We start from the raw sequence: 24,764 nt of genomic DNA on the forward strand, positions 1-24,764 counted from the left end.
AACCCACCAGACTCCAATGGAGAGTTTCAAACCCATGGTCACGTGGATTTGTAGGCCCTCGTTAAAATCTGTAGGACACGGAGCACAACAAAAAGTCATGAAGATGGGAAGGGAGTATGCGGAGAAGAGGGGGGAGTCGGCAGGCGTGGGAGGGAAACCGATAAAATGTGTTAGGTACCTGGATGAAATTGTGAAAGAAGAGGTTTATTAATTAAAAAAAATAAGAACCATAATTTAATGTCCTATTTATAAAATAAGTTATCAAACTATGGGCCATCTACCTATGTTTATCAAGCTTTATCAAAACAAGTTTGGGAGCCGGGCATGGTGGCATATGCTTATAATCCCAGCATTCGGGGAGGCAGAGGCAAGTGGATCTCTGTGAGTTCGAGGCCAGCCTGGTCTACAAAGGAAATCCAGACAGCCAAGACTACATAGAGAAACCTTGTCTCAAACAAACAAACAAACAACAAAACAAAACAAGCTTGAAGGGCCAAGGAGATGACTCTTTGTGTAGCAGTACTTGCCACACAACCTGAGGACCTGAGTTCAAATCCCTAGCAACTATGTAGAAAAGCCTATAACCCCAGTGTTGGGAAGTAGAAACAGGTAGATGCCAGGGTTCACTGGCCAGTCATCCTAACTGAAATGGCCTACTGGTTTGAATGAGAATGGCCCACAGGCTTATGTGTTTGAATACTTGGTCCCAAGTTGGTAGAAATTTTTGCAAAGGATTAGGAGGTGTCATTTTGGGGGAGGGGGGAGGAAGTATATCACTCACACCAAGGTCTGAGATTTCAAACTACTCTTGGCATTTTCAGAGCCCTTTCTCTGATTTCTGCTTGTAGTTTTGAATTGTGATTTCCCAGCTGTTCCCGTCATGATGTCTTTGCTCTAACATTATGAACCGTGACCCTCTGAAATTGTAAGCTGAAGCAAATGCTTTCTTTTATGACTTGACTTGGTCATGGCATTTTTTTTACAGCAACAGAAAAAAGTTATTAATACAAATGGCCAGCTTCAGGTTCAGTGAGCAACTCTGCCTCAAAGGAATGATGCAGAGAGTGGTAGATACCCAACATGGGCATTTAAATATAGGTGTATGCACACATCACACACACTTACACACATATACTTTCACACACTCATCACACACACTCAGTCACACAAATCCACATGCACACACACTAATACACACGCATGCACACACACAAAATCACACGCACACACGTACACATATACACATGTACACTGGCAAACAATTTTTATGGACACAACCCCAAGGCTTATTTATTGAAATCAAGTTGATCTAATGTCAACTTCAACTTCTTTGGAACTGGGCTGATCTGGCCTCTTTCTGTTTTCTGTTTGTGTGGACTTAAATGGTCTGCGTCCCGTGCTGTGCTTTTGCAGACCTGGGCTGACCTGGGCCCCTGCTCCACCACCTCTCTTCTAGGCTACATGTGCCTTCCAGAGTACTCCAACGTCAAATATTGATGAAAGAGAGGTGCAGAGTGATCACGTGCTTCCTCATGACTCTGGCTCCAGAGAGAGCCCAGCATATGTTAGTCAGGTGGCTTTGGGTTGCGGGACACAAACCCAAATTTGAACTGGTCTGGAAAAAAAGAAAAGATGTTTATTAACTTTACACAGCCTGATGACAGGAAGGGCAAAGAGCCAGCTGGGCACTATGACTAACCAGGCCTGAGCGTGACTAACCAGGGGGTCCAGATTCCAGAGCTATCCTGCTGACCCCATGCCTCTCTCTTTGGCCAACACCCTTCCAGGCAGGCTCAGTCCACTGCTGGAGACATGGCTGCCTTTAACTGCTGACTTCTCCATTTTCAGTTCACAATAAGGATGAGGAGACAGAGTTCCTGGCTTAAGGAGAAGAGCCCTTGAGTGGCCATCCTGAGTAATGGTCCAGTCTTTTTTCTGGACCAGGGCCCAGAGCCACTTCAGATGGCTACCCGTGCCTGACCTGGAATGCAGGGGGAAGGGTGGTGGAGCTTAGCTTTCCCCCCAAAACCATAACATTGGAAAGTTAAGAAGCACTTGAGTGAGCGAGTGAGTGGATGGGTGCCCGCCTTTCAGCAGTGAATGGAGCAGACAAAGAGACGGGAGATGAAGGAAAAGCCCAGTCCTTCTAAGTGCTCACGGTCTAGAAATCAGGCTGAGACAACTATAGAGGTCAGTTATGCTCAGAAGATATGGCTTGACACCAAGTATCTTGAGAAGCCAGGCTCATCTGGTCAACCAACTTCTGCCCACCACGGCTCTGTTCAGTAAACTTATTGCAATAGAAAGCCCTTGTGTGATGTCAAACTTTGTCATCAGTTGACCTGTTTCTTCCAAAGATATGGTGATAGTCACTCTTTCAGAAGTAACATCTATTTCTCAGCTAGTTACTTACTATCCCCACCTTACTGGTGCTGCTGCTACCCAAGACTCTCTTCCATCCTCAAAGAATCATCTTACTGAAAGGCATTGGTTTTCCCTGAGGTCTTCTGTTTCATCACCCTGAATCTTTGAGTAGAGATGCATTCTCCATCCCTTTAAGTCATCATCATCTTTTTCTTGGAATTCTCCTTGGCATTCCTTGGCCATTTTAAGATCTGACTTCCAGAGCTTTTATTTTAATTATTATTATTTTTTTTAATGGAGCAGTCATCTTGATGAAGTGGTGTGCACCTATATATGAGATCTCAGGATGCCACCCAGTCTCCGGTCACAGTTCTTAAGAGCCAGAGGCACGATGGTCTCTGTCAATCAAGGCTAGCTTGGTCTACAGAATGAGCTCCAGCGCAGCCAGGGCTACAATGTGAGACCTGTCTCAAAAAGAGAGGTGGGGGAGGGAGGGAGGGAGAAAGGGAGGAATGAAGGGAAGAAGGGAGGAAGGAAGGGAGGGAGGAAGGAAAGAGGGAAGAATGACTAATTTCTGGGACTGGAAAGATTGCTCAGTGGTTAAGAGCACTTGCTGCACTTGCTGCTCTTGCAGAGGACTGGGATTTGGTTCCCAGCACCCACATGGGGACTCACAGCTGTCTGCCTATCCAGCTCCTGGGGCCTGATGCCCTCTTCTGACCTCTACAGGTACCCAAACACACATGTATGCAGAGAGAGAGAGAGGTGGAGGGATGGGGAGAGAATAAATCATTTCAAACAAAAGAAAAGCTTCCTAACCTGCCCAGGTTTCCTGCAGACTTCTTGAGTTCTTCTTTCTCAAAGTGCCTGGAAGATCCAAGAGAGAGAACTCACTCAAGTATGCTGACAAGGCTCTGTGTCAACCTGGCAGAGCAGAGGTGGTACGGACTCAGAATCCCAGCAATCCAAAGGCTGAGACAGGAGAGCCAACCTGGGCTACATAGTAAGACTCTGCCAAAAAAGGAAGGAAGGAAGGAAGGAAGGAAAGAAAGAAGGAAAGAAGAGGCTCAGGAGGGCTGAAGAGCTCTCTCAAAGCTCATGCTGCAGTGGCTTAAGTTGCACGTGGTGGGTTCAGACCTATATGGACTTGGCTTCCGAAAGCCCTCGTTTCTCACTAGCATGGGCCTTCCAGAAATAGAACCTATGGCTGCTTGGGCTTGTTAAAATGTAGGGCCGGTCGGATGACTGGGCATGACGCTCAATGGTGGAGCACTTGGGGGCACCTGTGAGGCTCTGATTTAATCGCCAGCACCATTTTTAAAAAGGAAAGCACAGCTCGCCAGGCAGGAGCTCTCGGGCCACCTGAGTGATTACAGCACATTAGTTATTTCCAGCTCTGTCGCTCACCGCAGTAGGTGCTTTCCCAAACCTCACACCGTCTGAGAGGAAGACTGTCACTGGGTCAAAGGCCCCGTGTCTAGTGCTATCTATGGTGCTCAAGGCAGGGTGCTGGCTGGTTCCCTGATCTGTGCCTCTGTTTCTTTTTCTGAAGAACCAGGATGCCTTTGGCATCCATATTCCCTTGGAACTGTTAGGAGGAAAGACTTCAGTCTGCAGAAAGGATAGAGAATAGTGCCACATACCCAGGGCATGATGGCACACACCTATAATCCCAGCACTTGGGAGGTGAAGGCAGCGGGATTAAAAGTTATTTTAGTGTAGTAACAAAAGCGACATTATATACACCACTATATACTTTTCTTCTCTCTCTCTCTCTCTCTATCTCTCTCTCTTTTGAGACAGGGTTTCTCTGTGTAGCCTTGGCTATCCTGGACTTGCTTTGTAGACCAGGCTAGCCTCGAACTCACAGTGGTCCATCTCCCTCTGCCTCCCAAGTGCTGGGATTAAAGACAGCTTATATACTTTTCTTTTAATTAATGACATATTCTAGAAAGCTTCCTATATCAGTGTGTGTGTGTGTGTGTGTGTGTGTGTGTTGTGACCCCACTCAGAGGAGTCTGATGTTGGCATTATTACATGCTGGCATGTGGGTGTGGGTACAATTCTATCTCTGCCCAAATTACCAATAGCATGTTGTGGGCTTTCATCTCCCTAAGCACTGCTGTGAAGTCAGGGAGCAACCAGAATAGGGGAGTCAGTGCTTATGTCAGGACATTACTCATGGCTAGAAGAGTCAAAATTTAGTCTGCGGTCGGGCCTCAGGATCTCTCTGGGATGTGAACATGGGGCATGATCTCTATGAGGTATGAGGATCTCTCATAGGACATTTTACATAAAATCATGATTAAGGGTGCTCATTAGCACCAAGGCAATGCTTTCTACAAGCCCACAACAATTGAGATGTGAATTTATTGAACCAATTACCACAGTGCACGTCTTTTCTCAGCATCAAAGGTGTAGAAGCCTGGTGGGATGCTGGAAATCCCCCTAAGGTGTATATAGCTTCAGCTTTCCTTTTTTTTTTTTTTTTTTTTTTTTTTTTTTCCAGCTTTCCTTTTGTTCTCGGCCATATTTGGAAGCCTTGTTCCCATCTGGTTGTAATAATACCATTGGAGTAGTCCTGTTATGCATAGTGCTGGTCTCTAAGTAAAAATTACAATCCTGAAAATCTCCTTGTATGTGGAATTATTCAGTGGTTCTCAACCTTCCTAACGCTGTGACCCTTTAATACAGTGATGATCCCCTAACCATAAAATTATTTCATTGTTACTTCATAAATATTATTTTGCTACTCTTATGAGTCTTAATGTAAATATCTATGTTTTCCAGTGGTCTTAGGTGACCCCTGTGAAAGGGTCATTCGACTCCCCCAATGGAGTCAAGACTCACAAGTTGAAAACAACCATACTAAATACAATGTGGGGGCTTAGGGCATGGCTGGGTAATAGATCACTTGCCTAGCGTGTGTAAGGGCTCTAGGATCCATTCCAGCACTGCAAAGTAGATCAAGTAAGTTGGCAATGGAGAGATGGCTCAGGAGTTAGAAGTAGTTGCTGATCTTCCAGAGGACCCAAATGTGGTTCCCAGCACTGACTTCAGGGAGTTCACAACTGCCTGTCACTCCTGCTCCAGAGAATCTTCTGCCCTCTCTGCCCACTCACACACGTGTGTACAGATACACACAGAGAGGTAAATGAAAGTCAGAATTCCATTTTTATAAAGAGAGAAATAAAGAAAAGAAAAGTAGTTAATTAGCCAATTAATTAAAGGTAGTATATATACACAAAACAACTTACCATTAAAAGGTTGGGAGTGTAGTTCAATGGTAGAGAGCCTAGTTTAGCATGTATGAGATGCTGGGTCCACCTGTAACACGCCCAAATCACCAGCAATACAAGTTACCTCGTTTTTACAAAGAAGTGTGTGCTTTATGATTCCAAGAAGGCTGGCTGTTCAGATTCTAGAACAGAGGGCGTGTCCACATTATATTCCGAAACCAAGCATTTGCTACCTGCAATGAGGTAAAAATGCACTTAGGTTTTTACTGCCACATGGAATATGTTTAATTACCTTATAAAACTCTACTGAGCTGTCTTTGATCCTGCCACAGACCCTCCCAGTTAATCGGGCAGCTCTCTCACCTCATTAAACTGGCTCCAACTGGTAGCTCTCCATCAAATGCAAAAGAAATATGAACCCCATCAGCACCACCGCCACCACCAAAACCCAGATCTGAAAACAATTAACCTGAGGCCTGCTTCAAAACACAAAGAGAACTAATGTCTAATAAGGTCTTGGAATAATGTGTTCTTTGAGTCGGCACTGGAGAAATTGAAGGGCATAAAAGCTGTGTGAAAGCTTGGAGGGAAAGTGTATTTGATTAGATGTGTTTTCCTGAATTATGCTGCTATAGCTCACAGCGAACCTCCCAATTTTACAGTCATTTTCTTGGCCTTGACATCCTGATCTGTCTTACTTTAGCTGTCAGTGCTACGAACAGAACTCACTTTTACTGGTGGCCCTTAACAGAGGAGTTCTGGAAATAAAAGGCCTACGTGCCTCCCACAGAGGGTTCCTGCTGACTTTCTGGCAGGAATTTCCCAGAATTCTTTCTCAACATCCACTGTGACATCCAGGCACACCCTCAAACTCCTCAACTTAGATTTTTCTAACTCTTGTTTGTGGCAATTAAAGCAAGCCCTGAGCTGGGCCTATGGGGTATTTTGAAACCACGTTGTGAAATGTTGGTGCTCTCTGTAACAGATCTTCCCTTTGTCTTCTCAGGTCAGTTTCCTGGTCTCCTCTTTCTCTTCTTTGAACTCCACTTGCTTGGCATCATTCGAGAAGTTCTGTCAGGCATTTTTGGTTACTGCTGTGAGAAACATAGAGGGTGGTGTCTGCTGTCTTCTGTTGTTGGTTTGGTTTGGATTTTCAAGACAGGGTTTTTCTGGGTAGCCTTGCTGGCCCCGAACTCACAAAGATCCACCTGCCTCTGCCTCCCAAGTGCTGGGATTAAAAGCATGCACCACAACCACTCAGCATAAAGTTATTAGAAAGTTTTGTTTGTTTGTTTGTTTGTTTTGCTTTACTTTTTTGTTGTTGTTGGTGGTGGTGGTGGTGACAGGGTTTCTCTGTGTAGACTTGGCTGTCCTGGAACTCACTCTGTAGACCACCAGGCTGGTCTCAAATTCATAGAGATCCACCTGCCTCTGCCTCCCAAGTGCTGGGCGTTAAGGTGTGGGCCACCACCACCCAGATTGTCTGATGTCTTTATCCAACACTCTCCACCTTATTTTTTTGAGACAGGATCTCTCACTGAATCCAGAACTTTCCAGTTTCAACAAGACTGGTTGGACAGCAGTCCCCCAGGATCTCCCTCTTTCCCCAGTACCCAGTGCTGGGGTTCCAGATGCAGGTCACTGTGTCTGGCTTTTTACATAAGTCCTGGGGGTACAAACAATTTACCCACTACCCCAAATGCTGTTTCTTCTTTTAGAAATGTTTTTGGGGTGCTGGAGATTGAGCCCATCTCAAGGCAATGCTGTGCCACTGCGTCACACTCCCAGCCTCAGAGACAATAAATACTTCAGTTTAAGTAGGAACTTATTCATTCCAGATACATTGAGTTATGGGGTTATTCAATTAATGTTTTATTTTGTCCTTGACTTTGAGAAGCCCATTTTGACCAATTTTATATAACAATTATATGGGGCATTTTGCTGTGACAATTGTCCCTATAGTTATATGCTAGTCTCTTTTTTTTTTTTTTTTTTTTTTTTGGTTTTTCGAGACAGGGTTTCTCTGTGTAGCCTTGGCCATCCTGGACTCACTTTGTAGACCAGGCTGGCCTCGAACTCACAGCAATCCGCCTGCCTCTGCCTCCCGAGTGCTGGGATTAAAGGCGTGCGCCACCACGCCCGGCTAGTCTCTTTATTTTTCATCACTCATCATCGACATGATTTTGAATCATAGTCCATAGTTAATTTTTTCAGATCTATTATGTAAGTGTGTGTGTGTATGTGTGTGTGTAAATTTCCTTATACAATGTTAAAATTTTGAAGTGGGGGTGATGAGATAAGATGAATGGAAAGAAGAAGAAAGGGAGGGAGGAAAGGAGAAAAGGGAAGAAAAGAGAGAAAGGGACGGGGAGGAAGTGAGGAAGGGAGAAAAGAAAGAAAAATCAGAAGAGGATGAGGGATGTTTGCGAGGTAAAGAATTCTAGGTACTTTGGAACCCAAGGATAGACTGGACTGGGCCTTTTGCTGCTGTCCTATTGTTTTATTTGTCTTTGTTTGAGGCAGGGTCTCCTGCAGCCAGGCTGATCTTGAGCTCACTGTGCAGCCAAAGATGACCTAAAACTTCTGACCCCCTTTTCCCCACCTCCTAAGTACCAGGACTCCAGGAATGTGCCACCATACCCAGGCCATCTGAGTCTTCAGCAAAAAAGATACCTCTTTAGTCGCCTGTCAATACCTCTCCCAGCAGATCTTCAATTCACCTTTATTTGAAAATAGGCTGCACCCTCTGTCATCTGTTCCCATGGTGACCACGGAGACAAGTACTTGTGGTCATGTGCTCAGAGCTCATGACAAATGTTCTCCAACTTCAGAGAATGCTGTGGACAGGGCCTCATTTTTTTTTTTTTTTTCTTCTGCGTTTGGGATCAAGTTGTGGGTCGCCTTTCACTCTTTTTCCACTAATAATCATGCCTCTAAAGTCAATTCTCCTTGAATTCCCTCATGCATCAGAGTAATGGGCCTTACCTAAACAATAATAAGCTTCGTTGTCTAGTGTTTATCACACCCAGAGGGTCACCTTCAATACATCGTCCAGGTCAGAGACCCTTCTCAAGGGCTGTGTCTGATCTCAGGGACAACATGAAGGATGCCGTGAGTGGCTGCCCTTTTGAGGCTAGCTGTGTGGTCTCAGTGTCACCAAGAACCCTGTGCCACTTACTGGTTCTCAGTGCAGCAACAAAATGCCTGAGACCAAAGCAGCTTACAGGAGGAAGGGTTTGTTATGGCTCCTGATTTGAGAGACTATGTCCATCCTGGCGAGGAAAGCAGAGGCACAGAAATACGAGGCAGTTGGTCACATGGAGTCCAGAGTCAGAAGACAGAAAATGTCTGTGCTCAGCTCATTTTGTTATTTTCCCCTTTTTATGCAGTCTAGGACCCCAGCTCCTGGGATGATGTCACTCACATGTAGGGTGGGTCTTCCTTCTCCAGTTAAAACCCTCATAGACATTCCACGAGATGTTGTCTTCTGTGAGCTTTATAACCCAGACAAATGGACAGCAAAGAACCAGAACTTTCCATCTAGAACTTGTGCTTTCATCACGAATCGCCTCTTTAAATGCCTACCTAAGGGGAGAGATACAGTGGTTTCCTGGGTTCTGTTTTTGTTTTTGTTTTGATTTTTCAAGACAGGGTTTCTCTATGTTATCTTGGCTGTCCTGGACCAGGCTGGCCTCGAACTCACAGCGATCTGCCTGCCTCTGCCTCCTCCGAGTGCTGGGATTAAAGGCATGCACCACCATGCCTGGCTTTGTTTCCTGAGTTCTGTACAAGAACAGGATAGAAAGGACTTAGGGAAAAAATTTTCACCACCGCTTAACGTGTGATTCCTTTATGGATTTGGTAGAAGGCCTTACAAAGGCACAGGGGCCACCCTTCAGGGTGTGCCCACATAGGTGACATCCTATAAGGGCATCCCATGTTGGCCCCAGCATGAACATAGACCTGGAGAGATTCAAGAGCCAACTGTTGAGATTCTTAGTCATTGCTATAGGAGTCAGTGCTACAAGAAGATGACTCTGCGTGGGTGATGCCACATGCCTGCAGTCCCAGGAGGATGGCTGCAAATTCAGATCCAAATAGATCTAGATAGTGATCTCAAGGCCAGCCAGGGCCACGTAACAAGACAGACAGACAGACAGACAGACAGTCAAAATGGCTCCAAAGTTCAACTGTCTGTTAAGCAAAGGTCCATAGTGCTGACTAGACAGACCACAGACAGCTTTGCGATCTGTCAATTGGCATCTGCCCAATGCCACGAGTGGCTTGAATGGGGGTGGAGACAGGGCAGTGGCATGGGCAGATAACTGATGCATTTGTCAGAACTCCTTGCCTTTGGTCCACTGTGAGATAGATCAGCGCAAGCTCAGAGTCCTATTGTTCGGTGGTAATAGCTTTACTCCTGGAGAAAGAAAAAGATAACATCACACTTTCTCTGCATTTTCCACATTTCCCCCACAGCAGTGGGCAATTTGTTCCCAGTTAGTGTAGGACTTATTCTTGGGCCAGTAGGAGCAATCTCTGTGTGAAGGTCCAGGGCTTCCTATGGGCGTCTACTCCTCCCCTCTGAATCTGACAGGAGCACCAAGACCAAGAGATGCTACTCTAAGAGATGCCGCCTTGCAAACCTGGATAAGAAAAAAAAAAAAAAAAAAAACCAAACCAAACCAAAACAACAACAAAAACAAACAAATAAAAAAAAATTTAAAAAAAGAAAGAAAAAAAGAAAAAAATTTCAGAGTATTTAAAAGAACTTTCTGGCCGGGCGTGGTGGCGCACGCCTTTAATCCCAGCACTCGGGAGGCAGAGGCAGGCGGATCGCTGTGAGTTCGAGGCCAGCCTGGTCTACAAAGTGAGTCCAGGACAGCCAAGGCCACACAGAGAAGCCCTGTCTCAAAAAACCAAAAAAAAAAAAAAAAAGAAAAAAAAGAAAAAAAGAACTTTCTTCATGTGAGGGCCAGTGAGATGGCTCAGTGGGTAAAAGTGCAAGTTTAGTGACCTGAGTTCAATTCCCCCCAAAACCATGAAGAAGAGAACTTACTCCTGAAAGTTGTCCTCTGATCTCACACATGTTGTGGCACACACATAGGGCACATACATGAATAAAACAAAAAATAAATCTTAAAAAGGGGGTGCTGGGGATATAGTTCAGTGGTGGAGTACTTGCCTCTCGTGCACAAAGCAAAAACAGAGAGGGGAGTAGGAGGAGGTTGAGGAGCACTGTCACAACGGGAAGAGGCCAGAGCCATCATCATCTACTGTGCTCCCTTCTCTCCATCTGTCCTCCATCCCTCCCTTTCTCTCAGACTCTCTCCCCAAGTTTTTTCTGCTTCCTTTCCCCGTTCTCTGTTTCTGTGACTCAAACCAGGCAGCTGTTCATCTGTGTTGCCCCATTCAGTTTTCTTCTTGCCTCCAAGCTTGCTTCTTCCTCTACGTTTTCCAAATGTCTATTGTAAAGGCCTTAGCTACTGGGCTGGCAAACGCCAGGCTCTCTTTAAAATGCAAGGAAGGAAGAGAAATGAAGCCAGCCAAGAAGAAAATTTTTAAACAGCCGGAGGGAAGGCGGAGAAGAGAAAGCAACAGGAGTGCTCTTCTCCCTACTGCCCAGCATATCTCCAGAGTGAGCCTATGTCCCTTCGAGCCGTGCATGGCTTAAGTTTCCATCTGTGTCCAGAGCTAGCAAAGGGACTTCACGTTGCACACGCTCTCGTGCTGCATGGTGGATGCATCTGGAGCCAACATTGGCAACGTCTGGAGTCCAGCTCCTGACTTCTGCAACAGATCAAACCAGACTCCCAGTGGGGTTTTTAACTTTGAGAGCTGTTGGCCTTGTCTGTTTCCAATCATACAAGCACTCTAGAATAAAAGAAAAGAAAAGAAACAAAAACCCTGTATCATAAAATAATCCACTGCCTTCAGCATGTCCAGCCCATGGCTGCTCAGATGCAAGTCCATTAGCCAAATCACCCCACTTCCCTCCCACACACATCCCAAACAGACTGATGACAGCGTTCAGCAACCCAGCCGAGTTCTGGAATCCACTCTGACCACCTCCAGCCTCCATTACTCATTTTTCTCTGTTGATTGTTACTTTCTTTGCAATCCAACTCCCTCTGCTGCTCCTACACATGGACTCACAACCTCGCCCAGTGGTACCCCTTCATTGGGCCTGACCCTGATGGGAGGTTCTGACATTCAGCCTTGCCACTTACCTGGTTCCATGAACTGCCCTCGGCTCATGTCAGGTGTGGATCAGGGCTTTCTCATTGTATGCCTTCACCTAGTGGTACCCATGGGCTAAGGTTGCTATGACAACCTACTCTAACATGACTGCTTGCAAGAAGGGTCGCCATTTGGTCAAGGAATCTAAGGATTACCCTCAGACCCTTCCTGAACATTACATGGAGACATTTTTAATCCTTTTCTATGATTCTAGTGGGGTTTCCAAATGCCTGGATACCTGAATACCAAATACTAGAATATACTGTACTATGTCCTTCCAAAGCAAGTGCAGGAAAGAGAGTCTAGAAAGACATCTAGAGCTTTGGGTGGAGATGTGGCATGCTGCCCACCTATCTAGAGAAGATTTGGGTGATAAGGAAGGCCAGAAGATGGGGCAGTGATGGGATTCAGGTTGCCTGGGGAAACTGGCCTCCCACACTGCCTGCCGATCCCTGAGAGCAGGACTGGATCTCTCCATCAGGGTCTCCTAGCCCAAGCCTGCCTCACAACAGAAATACAAGTAGGGAAGGATGTGAGCGCAGCTGCGTTTTGGAAATTTCTTGAAGGTCATGAGAGAGGAGACAGACCTGAGACATGGACTACAGAGGCTTGTGGGCTAGAGTGAGGATGAAAATGAGGGCTCTGGAAGGTGGGGGAGGCTGCGCCTCAAGGGATTCTGTCTGGCACTGTTGCCTTCAGCCTAATATGGCAAGTCAGGATAATGAAGGCATAAAACATAGGTGGCTGACTTTCTCAAGAATCCAAAGGCCAGTTGGGTGTGTTGGCACACACCTTTAATCCCAGCACTCAGGAGGCAGAGGCAGGCTGTTCTCTGTGAGTTCAAGGCCAGCCTGGTCTACAAAACACAAAGTGAGTCCAAGACAGTCGGGACTACTACAAGAGAAACCTTGTTTGAAAAACCAAAATAAATAAATAAATAAATAATAAAAATAAAAATCCAAAGGCCTGAATCACCCATCATCACCCTCCCTGGAGTTTTAAATTATTTAACATTAAAAAATACATATATGTAAGTGTTTGCCTCATTGTGCACACCATATGTGCAATGCGTCAGATCCCCTAGAACTGGATTTACAGAGAGTTTGTGACCTGATATTCATCACTAAGAACTGAGTGCTGGTCCTCTGTAAAAGCAACAAGTGCTCTTAACCACTGAACCATTTCTCCAGTCCCAGAACTTTAACTATTTATTGGTTAAAGCATTTTCTCTGCATGGATCCAAGATAGTGTCTTGGGTTTGAGTTTGGATTTAATTTCATAGCATTTTTTTTTTCAGGGAATAAATAATCAACTATCTTTCCACTTAAGCAAACCAAGCCATCCAACCCGTCTACTCAAATGTGTGAAGAGTGTGCGGAGAAATAAAGATTAAAGCAGGCTTTGGCTATTAGTCTTCTTGCCCCCAGTGGGAGCCCTTTGGGGCAACAGTCCTTGAGGTGCCTGTGGGTCACATGGTTGCCTAAAGGGGCCTTAATTTCTAATGACTGGTGCAGACCTGCAGTAACAACTGGGTTCAAAATGAATTTGGACCACCAAGGGTCTAAAAGTCATCAAAAATTGCACCAGGCTGCTTTTCTGCTCTCATTTTCCAGCAATTGGAGTCTGTTTCCCACTTGCTAAACAGAAAATGCTGGAAAGACCTTTAGGAATAGGACAGGAGATGGGACCCCCAGTTTTCTGGACCGGTCTTCAATTCTGTAGGGAAGAAAGCTTTTCCCCATCAGAGGAGGCTGAGGTCCTGTGCGCAGGCAGAACTAGCTTCGTGTCCACACAGGCACACATGCATAAGCTAGTACACACACATACATACATGCACACACATTCACACATGTACACACAAATACAGACTGTGAGTGTGCAGTCTAAATGTGCAAGCACCAAGATGCCTATGTATATATGTTCTCGGGCAAATTACTGACCTCCTGGAAATTCCTGCATCCCCCTCTACCCTTGATTTTGTTTTTGTTTTTGAGACATGGTCTCATTCAGTAGCCTAAACTGGCTGTCTTAGTTAGGGTTATATTGCTGTGAAAAGACACCATGACCAAGACAACTCTTTGTTTGTTTGTTTGTTTGTTTGTTTGTTTGTTTTTTGAGACAGGGTTTCTCTGTATATCTTTGACTATCCTGGACTCGCTTTGTAGACCAGGCTGGCCTCAGACTCACAATGATCCACCTACCTCTGCCTCCTGAGTGCTGGGATTAAGTGTATGTGCCACCATGCCTGTGCCGGCTGACAACTCTTTAAAAGGGGCCTCGCCAACAGTTTAGAGACTTAGTCCATTATCATCACAGTGGGAAACACTGTCGCATACAGGCAAACATGGTGCTGCAGAGGTAGCTGAGAGTTCTAAATCTATTATCTGCAGGTAGCAGGAAGAGATCACCACACTGGGCTTGGCTTGAGCATATGAGACCTCAAAGCCCACCCCCAGCGACACACTTTCCCCGACAAGACCACATCTACGCCAAAAGGCCACAGCTCCTAACAGTGCCACTGCTTATGGGCCTATGGTGGTCACTGCCATTCAAACCACCACACTGGCCTAGAACTCTCTGTATAGTGCAAACTGGCCTTGAACTTGAAGCAGTCTCTCCTGCCTCAGTCTTGTGAGTGCTAGGATTATAGGCATAAGCCACAACACCAGATTGAAGTCTCTTTTTTTCCCCTATCTATTTCATAAAAATAAAATAGTAGCTGGACTGTGATGGCACATGCCTTTAATCACAGCACTGGAGAGACAAAGGCAGGTGGATCTCTGAGTTCCAGGCCAACCTGGTCTACAGAATGAGTTCTAGGACAGCCAAAGCTACACAGAGAAACCCTGTCTTAGAAAACACACACACACACAAACAACCAACCAAACAAACAAAACCATAAAAAATAAAATAGTAATGCTGCCAATTTTTTTCCTTAGCACCAGTTCTGTTGTTGTTTTAAGAGTTATTTACTTATTAATATTATTCATGTGTATGTGTGTGCGTATGCTACATACGTGCACACCTGAGGAGGCCTGAAGAGAGTGTCCTATCACCTTGAGTTGGAGTGGGGAACCACCTGATGCTGATGCTGAGAACTAAACTCAGGTCCTCTCCAATAGCAGCGAGAGCTCTTAACTACTGAGCCACCTCTCCAGCTCCCTGCCCTTCTTTGAGACAGTCTTGTGGGTCCCAGGCTCTCTTTAAGGTCTCAGTGGAGCGTAGGATGTCACTTAACTCCTGCCTCTCTGGCAAATGCTGGCATTACAGCTGGCATTGGGTTTATGCGGTGCTGGCAATGGAACCCAGAGCTTTGTGGATGCTAGGCAAGTACTCTACCAGCTGGGCTACATCCTCAGCCCGGTAGTGCCTATGTTGTTCAGGGTTATTAAAATATGATTAGTAACATAATATGTCTAAAGCGCAGAGCAGTGAGACACATGACAGACGCTGGTGAAGCAGCAGCTAGTATTAAAAACCGTGTCGTTCCTCCTTATCTCATGCTCGGAGGAAGAGGGTCAAGCAGAAACAGCAAACCACCTTCTCATCCCAGGTACCAGGTCTAGAGTTTGCCCTGGGCTCTCTGCATGGTTTCTAACCCCAAGCAAAAGCTTGGAGGCCCAGGGTGCTTCTGAATTCCTCATCTTTTCTGTCTTTCTAAAGCTCTGCTCCTCAGGTTTTCTTCTGCAAACTAGATAGCCCTAGATTCCCGGAGCACTGTGCCCTGGAGCGCATTCTCTGTCTCTGTCTCTGTCTCTGTCTCTGTCTCTGTCTCTGTCTCTGTCTCTGTCTCTGTCTCTGTCTCTCTGTCTCTCTCTCTCCTCTCCCCCCTCCCCCATATGTGCGTGCACTCATGCACACATCAGTGTCTTCATGTGTGTGTGCATATGTGTGTATTTTAGTGTGTGCATCTAATGTATTGAGTGTATGCATATGAATGTGTGTACAGTGACACATGAGTGTGTGTGTGTGTGTGTGCGCGCACGCGTGCCAAAGGACAACCTCACATATTGTTTCTCAGGCACCATCCACCTTGTAGTTTGAGACCATATCTCTTTGGCCTGGAACTCTCCAGAAGACTAGATTAGACTGGCTAGGCAGCCCGCTCCATATCTGCCTGTTACCATGACTACATGGCCGTGGGTCAAGGGCCAGCCTGTGTCTGCTCTAGGGCCTCTACTGTTGAACCTTTTCTATTCATAGCAGCTGTCTCAATCCATAACTATGTATGTCTGTTTCTTATGTTTCTATCTCCCAACTAGACTTAATTAGCAGTCTTCTGTGCCACCACTAGGCCTTGACAGAGCACCTCCCCCCTCCCCAATGAGGGGTAGTTGTGTTTAACAATCAAGAACTTGCATATTGCTTCTTCTGGTTTCCCTGGTAGACTGGAAGTCACACCAGGGGGCCTTTTTTGTTTGTTGGATATTATTAAGTTGTCTGGAAGGCGTGGTTACTTAGTAAGCGAGGGTATAATTAAAAGATAACAATTTCCTTTGAGTAACCGCCTGACATGAAAGCCCCGGGAATTCCCCCTCTTTGGATCTCATTTTCCAGCAAGTCCTAAATAATCCTGTCCCCAGTCTCTAAAGATAAACAAAACACTCATCTTCGGGTTTTAGTAAAGTTCACAGGGTGGGCAAATAGCCTGTGCATTCAGAGGCTTCTATTTAAATACTGAATCCAGAAGAGGCTGAGGCTCCCTTGGCTTTGGGACCAGCCCTGGGCTATAGAGTGAGACCTTGGCTTGGGACTGGCCCTGGGCTATAGAGTGAGACCTTGTATCAAAACAAAAACAGGGAGCTGGGCTTGGTGGCCTTTAATCCCAGCGCTCAGGGAGGCAGAGGAAGGATGGGATGGCTGTGAGGTGAGGCTGGACTTGTCTAAAAAGCCATTCCAGGACAGCCAAGGATATGCAGAGAAACTTTATTTCAAAAAACCAACCAACCAACCAACCAACCAACCAACCATCCAAACCAGGGCTGGAGCAATGGCTCAGGGGTTTGGAGCCCTTTCTGCTCTTGCAGAGGACCTGAGTTTGGTTGGCAACCTCTACAAGGTGGTTCACAACCATCTGCAATTCCAGTTCTAGAGGATCTGATGCCTTCTCTGACCTCCTCAGGCACCAGTACACAAGTGCTACACATACACAGATGCAGGCAAAGCACTCATCCACGTAAAATAAAAATAAATAAATATTGCCTAGCATAGTGGCACGCACCTTTAATCTCAGCACCAGGGAGGCAAGGGCAGGAAGATTTATGTGAGTTTGAGACCACTCTGGTCTACACAATTTCAAAACAGCCAGGGCTACGTAGAGAGACTGTGTCTGAAAAGACAAAACAAACAAACCAAAAATAAATAGATCTTTAAATAAACAAAAATATATTAGTTCTACCACTTTCTAGCGCAATGATTTTCAGACTCAGTTTTCTCATCTGCAAAGTGGGGGTAATGTTGTATTTGCCTGATTGGGTTGTATGAGGGTTAAGCGTAATGCACACGTAGGCAAATCCTTGTCCCCCTCACAGTGTGTCTCTCCTAGTATAGTTTGGCTGCTGCGTTGGTGAAGAGAGCAATGATTCTAAAAAGGCCCAGGGCAACTGAAATTTTTTTTTAAGGAGGAGGAGGAGGAAGAGGGCTGGAGAGATGGCTCAGAGGTTAAGAGCACTGGCTGCTCTTCCGAAGGTCCTGAGTTCAATTCCCAGTAACCATATGGTGGTTCACAGCCATCTATAATGAGATCTGATGCCCTCTTCTGGCGGGAGGCCCACATGCAGGCAGAGCACTGTATACATAATAAATAAACCTTAAAAAAAAAAAAAAAAAAGAGGACAAGGATGACGTAAAAAAATAATAAAAGGAATAAAATGGGAAGGTCATGACTGCTCCTAGGTATGGTAGAGAAGAGAGTTTATTGTAGATATGAGGGAGAGCATAGCCTGGCCCATCTAGAAGGGTCCATGGTGGACATGACCCTGCGCTGGGCCATGTGAAGAGACCAGGGGGAGGAGAGAGAGAGCCAGGAGAGCAAAGGGTAGACAAAAGGTGTGGGTAGCCAAAATGGCTGGATTCTGTAGGGAAGAGCAGCTCAGCCTCTGGACTGAAGAAGTGTAGGGTAGGGGTGTGGCATACCAGCCATACCCTGTATGTAACAGGTAGGAACTGAGGGATGCTGGGAGAACCTGGCAGCCAGGTCTGCTGTGATACTAAACAGGCACCTCAGTTAGCCCCCTGTCCCAGGTTTGAGCCCTAACAACAACGTGGCAAGCTGTGGACTTGTCTTTGGTCATTTATTTTGCTATGTTTGGGGTTTTTGGTTTGGGGGGGGGCAGGAGGATTTTTTTGCTCTTGTTTTTAAACATTCTGTAGCTCAGACTGGCTTAGAGCTCACATCTTTCCTGTCTACCTCAGCTCCTTCATGCAGGGATTGCAGATGTGAGCCACCACTGCCTCCTTAGAGGCACCTGGGTAGGCTTCCCCTGACTCAGGGAGAACAGAAAGGCAAAGAGGGGCCAGTTTTGGGGGAAAACCTTTGTCATTTAAAAGGTGGGGCTTGCTGCAGAGGCAGGCAGATCCAGATCACTATGAGTTCGAGGCCATCCTGGTCTACAAAGCAAACCCAGGACAGTCAAGATAACAGAGAAACCCTGTCTCAAAAACCAAAACAAAAAGGTGGGGCTTTCTCTACTTTCTCTACTTCAGTGAACCCACCCCAGCCCCCCCAACCCCCCCAGGTTGAGAGGCTTCTTGGAGGAAGACATCCCCTGCCACCATTGCTTCCACAGGCTCTCTCAGGACCTGGCATGCCTACTACCCCGAGCAGGAACAAACTGGGCCTCAGGAAGGATGAGACACTACTTGGAGTAGGTTGGGCTGGGTGTGCGACATCCCCCCCCAAACCCTGGGCAGGGCTTCCCATCCAGAGGAAGCAGGCGGGCCCCACCAGCTTATCCCCTGGGCGAGGCTCCCGAGCGTGAGGGCAAATGTTTAAAGGCAAATCATTGTTCTGAAGTTCCGCTCATTTCTTGTAACCACCCAGTGAAGAACTCCTCCAAGAACAGAGAGTGGCTTTTTTTTTTTTTTTTAAAGAATCCTATGAGCCAAAGGTAATTAAAAGGAAACTAAATTGGCCACGTCTGGACTATGAGGCTTTGCACAGAGGCTTGGATGAGGGTAAGAATGAAGACAGTGGGACACAGCCCCCACTCCCAGTCTTTTCACTGTGACTGAATCCAGTGACTTCTTCTGCCTGGGTTGCTAGAGTTTGTGCCCCAGGAAGAAGCCTGGAATGGCAGAGAGACAACTCTCAGCTGTCAGTCACAGCCTTGTAGCACTGCCTGTGGGGCCTGGGCAGGTTCTTCCCTCTGCAGAATTCAAAGGCCCATAGCTCCATGGCTGCCAAGGCCAACAGGCTGAGGAGGAGGAGGAGAAAGGCTTTGGTGGAGAAGGTCTGAAGCAGTAATGGCCTAGGATAAGGTCTCAAGCCTTGGAAAAGGAACCCAGCAAGTCCCAGCAAATAAAAGCGGCCGCTGCAGTACCCGAGGGCCTTCTGCTGTTTCCCATTAGTCTTTCCACAAGTCCAGCTACATAAGGCGTCCTTGGGACCCTTCCCACTCTCCATCCTGCTTGTGGCTCAGCTCATCCTCACATCATGCCAGCTGTCTGGTGAGCGTGACCTCGTGCAGTGATGACACTTGTAGTCATGGAAAGGCAAAGCGGAAGCTGAGGACTCATCAGGTGACCTTGCAGAGGAACAGCCACAGCAACAACAACAACAGTCTGCAGCCTTGAGGCCCCTTTCATTCTTGTTCAATGTGAGCTGTACCTAATGAGCTTCCAGGGTGGTGGTGGGGCTGGGGGGTTGTTGGCCTCACTCAAGGTCTCACCCCATGCCGGAGGATTATATATGTTGACAGTATCTCCATGCAGTTCTTATTTGAGAGTTCTTTCTCAGCCCCAGAGCACAGAACCAACCACAGTCTGTCCCTACTTTGGCCCATAATGCATGAACTAAGACACTAGACTGTGTTCCCACGTCCTTGCCCTCCTCCTACCTTTAGCATCGTCCCTCTTTTCTCTCTTTAGTACTGACAATGTCCTGTTCCCCCAAGTGGACTATCCTAAATTAACATTTCTCATTAGGATCAACCTAAGTGTCCAGGAGGTCCAGTAGCTACCCACAGGTGCTTATAAAATAGCTGAAGCAGCCTTGACAGCAAAGAGTGTTAGACCCACATAAATGAGGCTGAAGGTTAGAACTGTGTGTGAATTCTGTCAATGCTCCAAAAAGAGTAATAGCGCATCCTGAGCCAAATGAATGGCTGTAACCTAGGAACACAGATTCCCCTTGCCCTGAGTGACATGACTCACCATGGAAGCCGATACATGAGCTTTTATAGTTACAGAATAAAACACTGCATCTCCCAATACACTGGTGGGGAAAACAAGCAGGCGAGATCTCTGCTATAGATTTCCGGTGTTATCTGTTGAGATGCTTAGTCTTGGGGTTGGAGGAAACTAATGGTTGTTTTAGTTAATACATCCCAAAAGTTTTACCTCATAGTCAAAGAATGTTAAAGCACAGAGGTGGGTATTCAATGGCTATCAGGAAGATAGCCTATTGGGTTTGCAACATCCCCACTTATTACGGTCAGCTCTGGTCAGTCAATCAGTCCACAGAATTGTCAACATAAGTGTGACTTAGTTTGGAACTTCAGTGACAATGGAGGTGAAGCATCATTCTAGGGCTGAAGTTAGAAATGGTCATAGAAGATTTGGTCCTGGAAGGCTAGTCCCAGAAGGACCTGCATATTCATGCATTCAAGTGTGCATTTCTAACTAATTAGTGACCTACGAGCTTCTTGTCTCGTGACAGACGATACCGCTTGCTCGTCTTGTTGTCATTGGTCACCTTTCTTTCTTGTTGGCCAAAACCCCATTTTTGTACATTTGTTGTGGTACCCACATGCTGAGACCATCCCTACCCCCCAGGAAGTGGATCTGGGGGAGTTTTGGTAAGTTTAATCTCTTCTCCATGACTGATTTAAGAATAAGTTCACATTGCGTTTTCACTGCTGAGAGTTTGAGAATCATCTGGGGTGGAGATTGCTCTGAGAGAAGGCTTCTTTACTCTTATAAGAAAGTGAGTGGGCGTTTCTGCTCCAGACTTGGATACTGAATAAGGAAGCCCGGGAGTTGGCCTAGCTCTCTTTTTCTCAGGCTGCCTGGAAGATGGTGGACCTTCAGATGGAGCATGCTTACCAACAGCAGCCTACAATCTTTCAAAACAAGAAGCTGTTTTGCTTGGAGAAATCAGCAAGGAAAAATTACAAAAATATAAGTTTAGACTTCAAGACACCCAAGGAGGCCATCGAGGGCACCTACACAGGCAAGAAATGCCCCTTCACTGGTAACGTCTCCATCGGAGCTCGGATCCTGTCTGGTGTCATGACAAAGATGAAGATGCAGAGGATCATCGTCATCTGCCAGGACCTAACTCCATTACATCTGGAAGTACGATCACTTTAAGAAGAGCCACAAGAACATGTCTGTGCACCTGCCGTCCCCATCCCCTTTCAGAGATGTAGAGATGAGCAACATTGTCACCATGGGAGAGTACAGGCTTCTGAGCAAGACCATTCCATTCAATGTGTTCAAGGTCACCACAGCAGCTGGCACCACGAAGCAGTTTCAGAAGTTCTGAGGGGACTCTGGCCTGTTCCTCAGAACAAATAAAGTTATTTTCCAACTTAAAAAAAAAAAAAGGTGAATGGAAGCCTGGTGGTGGTGGCACATGCCTTTAATCACAACACCCAGGATGCAGAGGCAGAGAGATTTCTTTTTTTGGAGGCGGGGTGTGGGGGGACTTGTTTTGTTTTATTTTGTTTTGTTTTGTTTTTGTTTTTTGAGACAGGGCTTCTCTGTTACACAGAGCCCTGGCTGTCCTGGAGTCTCTTGGTAAACCCAGGCTGTCCTGGAACTCACAAGGATCTATATGCCTCTGCTTCCGGAGTGCTGGGATTAAAGGCCTGTGCCAACCATCTGGCTGGGGAGGCAGATCTCTATAAGTTCCAGGCCAGCTTGATCTATAGCATCCGCTGTAGCAAAGGCTACACAAAGAAGGCTTGTCTTGGAAAACCAAACAGTAATAATAATATTAATAATATTTTTAATGATGAGGGGAAGCTGAGCATGGTGGTTCAGGCCTGTAATTCCAACACTCAGGGTGCTGAGGCAAGAGGCTCACTAGTTCAATGCTTACCTGGGCTACCAAGAAGAACAAAAAATAATAACAATTTAAAAAGTAAGGAGAGAAATGCCTCTTGTTTCTCAATTCTGGACATTTTCATGACTCGTGACACTTGTGTGACCATCTTGGGGAGAGAGAGGAAACTCAAGAGAGTTACAGAGCTTGACTAAGGTGCATTGGCCACTTCTAATGCCATCTTATCTTGAAACTTTTGTTATGCCAGCCAATCAGTCTTCTGCTACTGTTTTGCTTTGTTTTTTTGTTTGTTTGTTTGTTTGGTTGGTTGGTTTTTGCTTTGAGGTCTTACTATGTACTATCCCTGGCTGGCCTAGAACTCACTATGTAGACCATATTGACCTCAAACTCACAGAGATCCGCTTGCCTCCTCCTCCTGAGAGCTGGCATTAAAGGCATGCACCACCACCATACCTGGCTCTGTCTTCTATTTTTAAAGCCATCACTTAGTATTCTATTAGTTGCACCCTCAAACATTCTAAACAACATCCCCACTGAGGGTAACAATGGAGATACAACTGTCTTGTTCCCATAGTTGATCTCAGCTCCTATGTGTCTGAGCTATCTCCCATCTCCCTCTTTTCATGTTTGTAGTAACAATGATCAAATGAAGTCACCCCATATTTATCCTCAGAATGCCCTAAGTTGTTGCCCACCCAAGACCTCCTTCACTGCTGCCATGCTATGCTCATTGGTCAGCGTTACATTCTGTCCCCATGTGCTCACACACACAAAGCTGCTTTGTTTATGGGCTACAGTACTCAGGCCCTGTAGCATCTGCTCCCATCCCGGATCCCTCTTCCAACAGATCATCCTGGTAGTCTCCGGCTTCTCCCAAGCTTGGTTGTCTCATTTCAGTCGCTCTGCCCTGTCAGCTGTGGCATACACTGCTCAACAATGTAACCCACAGCATGGATGTTAGCAGAGCCTTCCCAGTATGTGCAGATGGGAAAGGTCAGTGGACGGGGAACTAGAACTTGGACCAAGAGCCTTTCTCATCCGACTGTAGCTAGATGAGAAGACACAGCAAACACAGTCAGAAAACAATCACAGCCACTGCTTTATATCTGTGCCCCAGACACCTTTCCAAAACTGTCCCTGCTGCAGTATTTATAAGTACACTTAGGAACAGGATGACAGCTCTCTGTAGCTCTAACAACACGGAAATGAAAACATACTGTTGCTGGGAGGGAGATGGTATTTTTTCCTGAAGGTTTTGGTCTGATCTTCAAAACGTGGAATAAAAATGTGAAAGTATTTCTAGAAATTGTAGGAATAGTATCAAATATTGTTTCTCTTTTCAGAGACTAACAATCAGAATGATGGCATGTTAGGAGTGTCTGGCTAGCATAAGGCCCTGGCCTGGGTTCACTCTCCAGCATTGGGGTGGGGGGGGGGGGGGAGGAGGTGAGAGGTAGGGAGGGTTGAGCAGTGAAAGGACAGTATGAGAGGAAAGTCATTTTAAAACCACTTTATGGGTGCTGCATGTGGTGATTTGGGTAGTAATTCATGGTCATCCTAGCTGTATATGAGTTAAAGGCCAACATGAGTTATAAGAGACCCTCTCTAAAAAACCAAACACACACTGAAGAGGTGGCCTCGGTGGTTAAGAGTATTTGCTGCTCTTGTAGAAGAGGAGTTTAAATCTTAGTACCCCTGCTGCATGGCTCCCAACCACCTGAAACTTCATTCAGCTCCAGGGGATCCAATGGCCTCTTTGGACATGCCCCCTTCCCGTATACACACTCATAAATAAATAAAATAATTTTAAAAACAAAAATGAAAAAAGTACTTTTTTGGAGATGGGCCTCCTGGCTCACACTAGTACTCAGAGGTGAAGGCAGTTGAGATCAGTTTAGTCTACATAGTGAAGTTTAGGCCAGCATGAAGCCTTATCTCAAATAGCCAAAGCAAGAATCACTTTATATGGAAATAGTGTTTGTGTGTGCATGCATATGTAATAGAATTCAGGACTTAGGTCAAATTATTCAGATTATTTTTTTCATAAAAAAGGAGATTGTATGGCTGTAACCAATAATAGCTGTGTGTCTGTCTGGAATGTCTTTCAGCGTTCCACATCTGAGCTACTTAAGCATCTGTGCATGAGGAAATCATAGATTTAAGTAGAATGGAAAGTCCCCTCTGGAATTGACATACAAGCAGATGTTGAAAATCACTGCCAGTGTTCTGGAGCTGAAGGATTCCCAGATAAGCATTCCTAGCTCTCCTCCTGCCCCGGGGTGTTATGGTACATTTACACACTGGCAGGGTAGCAATCATCATTTTGAAAACAGAAGAGGCATGTTAAGATGGATAATCCAGCCTCCTGCAAAAACAGCCAACCGGCTTGCATCTTTGACTCCTCAACATGTCAGGCTCCCCTTCTCTTTACTGTTCAGATACAGCTGGTCTGTAACCCAGTGTGTGCAGAGTGTGGCTGAGTACCACCTCTGATGTTGTTAGCACAAGGTCGTCTGAGGCTACATACTTGGAGACTTCTGCTCTCTTCTCTTCACCCTGACTCCTGAATGTGGGAACACATTCGTTTTTCACCAGACAACACCACACAACAAGAGACGGTGTGAAACAGATCTCTACCGCAGTTTTGAGACTAAGAGACAAATGCCATCATGGCACCTCAGGATAACTTAACA

General features: G+C 45.9%; 1 protein-coding gene and 1 pseudogene across 5 annotated transcripts in view; both read left to right on the forward strand.

Annotated features, from left to right (window-relative positions):
• The window catches only part of Palm2akap2 (PALM2 and AKAP2 fusion), a 321,160-nt gene that overhangs the window by 168,453 nt on the left and 127,943 nt on the right, over positions 1–24,764 (forward strand). The gene's annotated exons all lie outside the window — the stretch shown is intronic.
• Positions 21,033–21,549, forward strand: LOC127203653 (40S ribosomal protein S11-like; annotated as a pseudogene).

This window comes from Acomys russatus, chromosome 2 (assembly GCF_903995435.1).
Source record: "Acomys russatus chromosome 2, mAcoRus1.1, whole genome shotgun sequence".
NCBI classification, from domain to species: domain Eukaryota; kingdom Metazoa; phylum Chordata; class Mammalia; order Rodentia; family Muridae; genus Acomys; species Acomys russatus.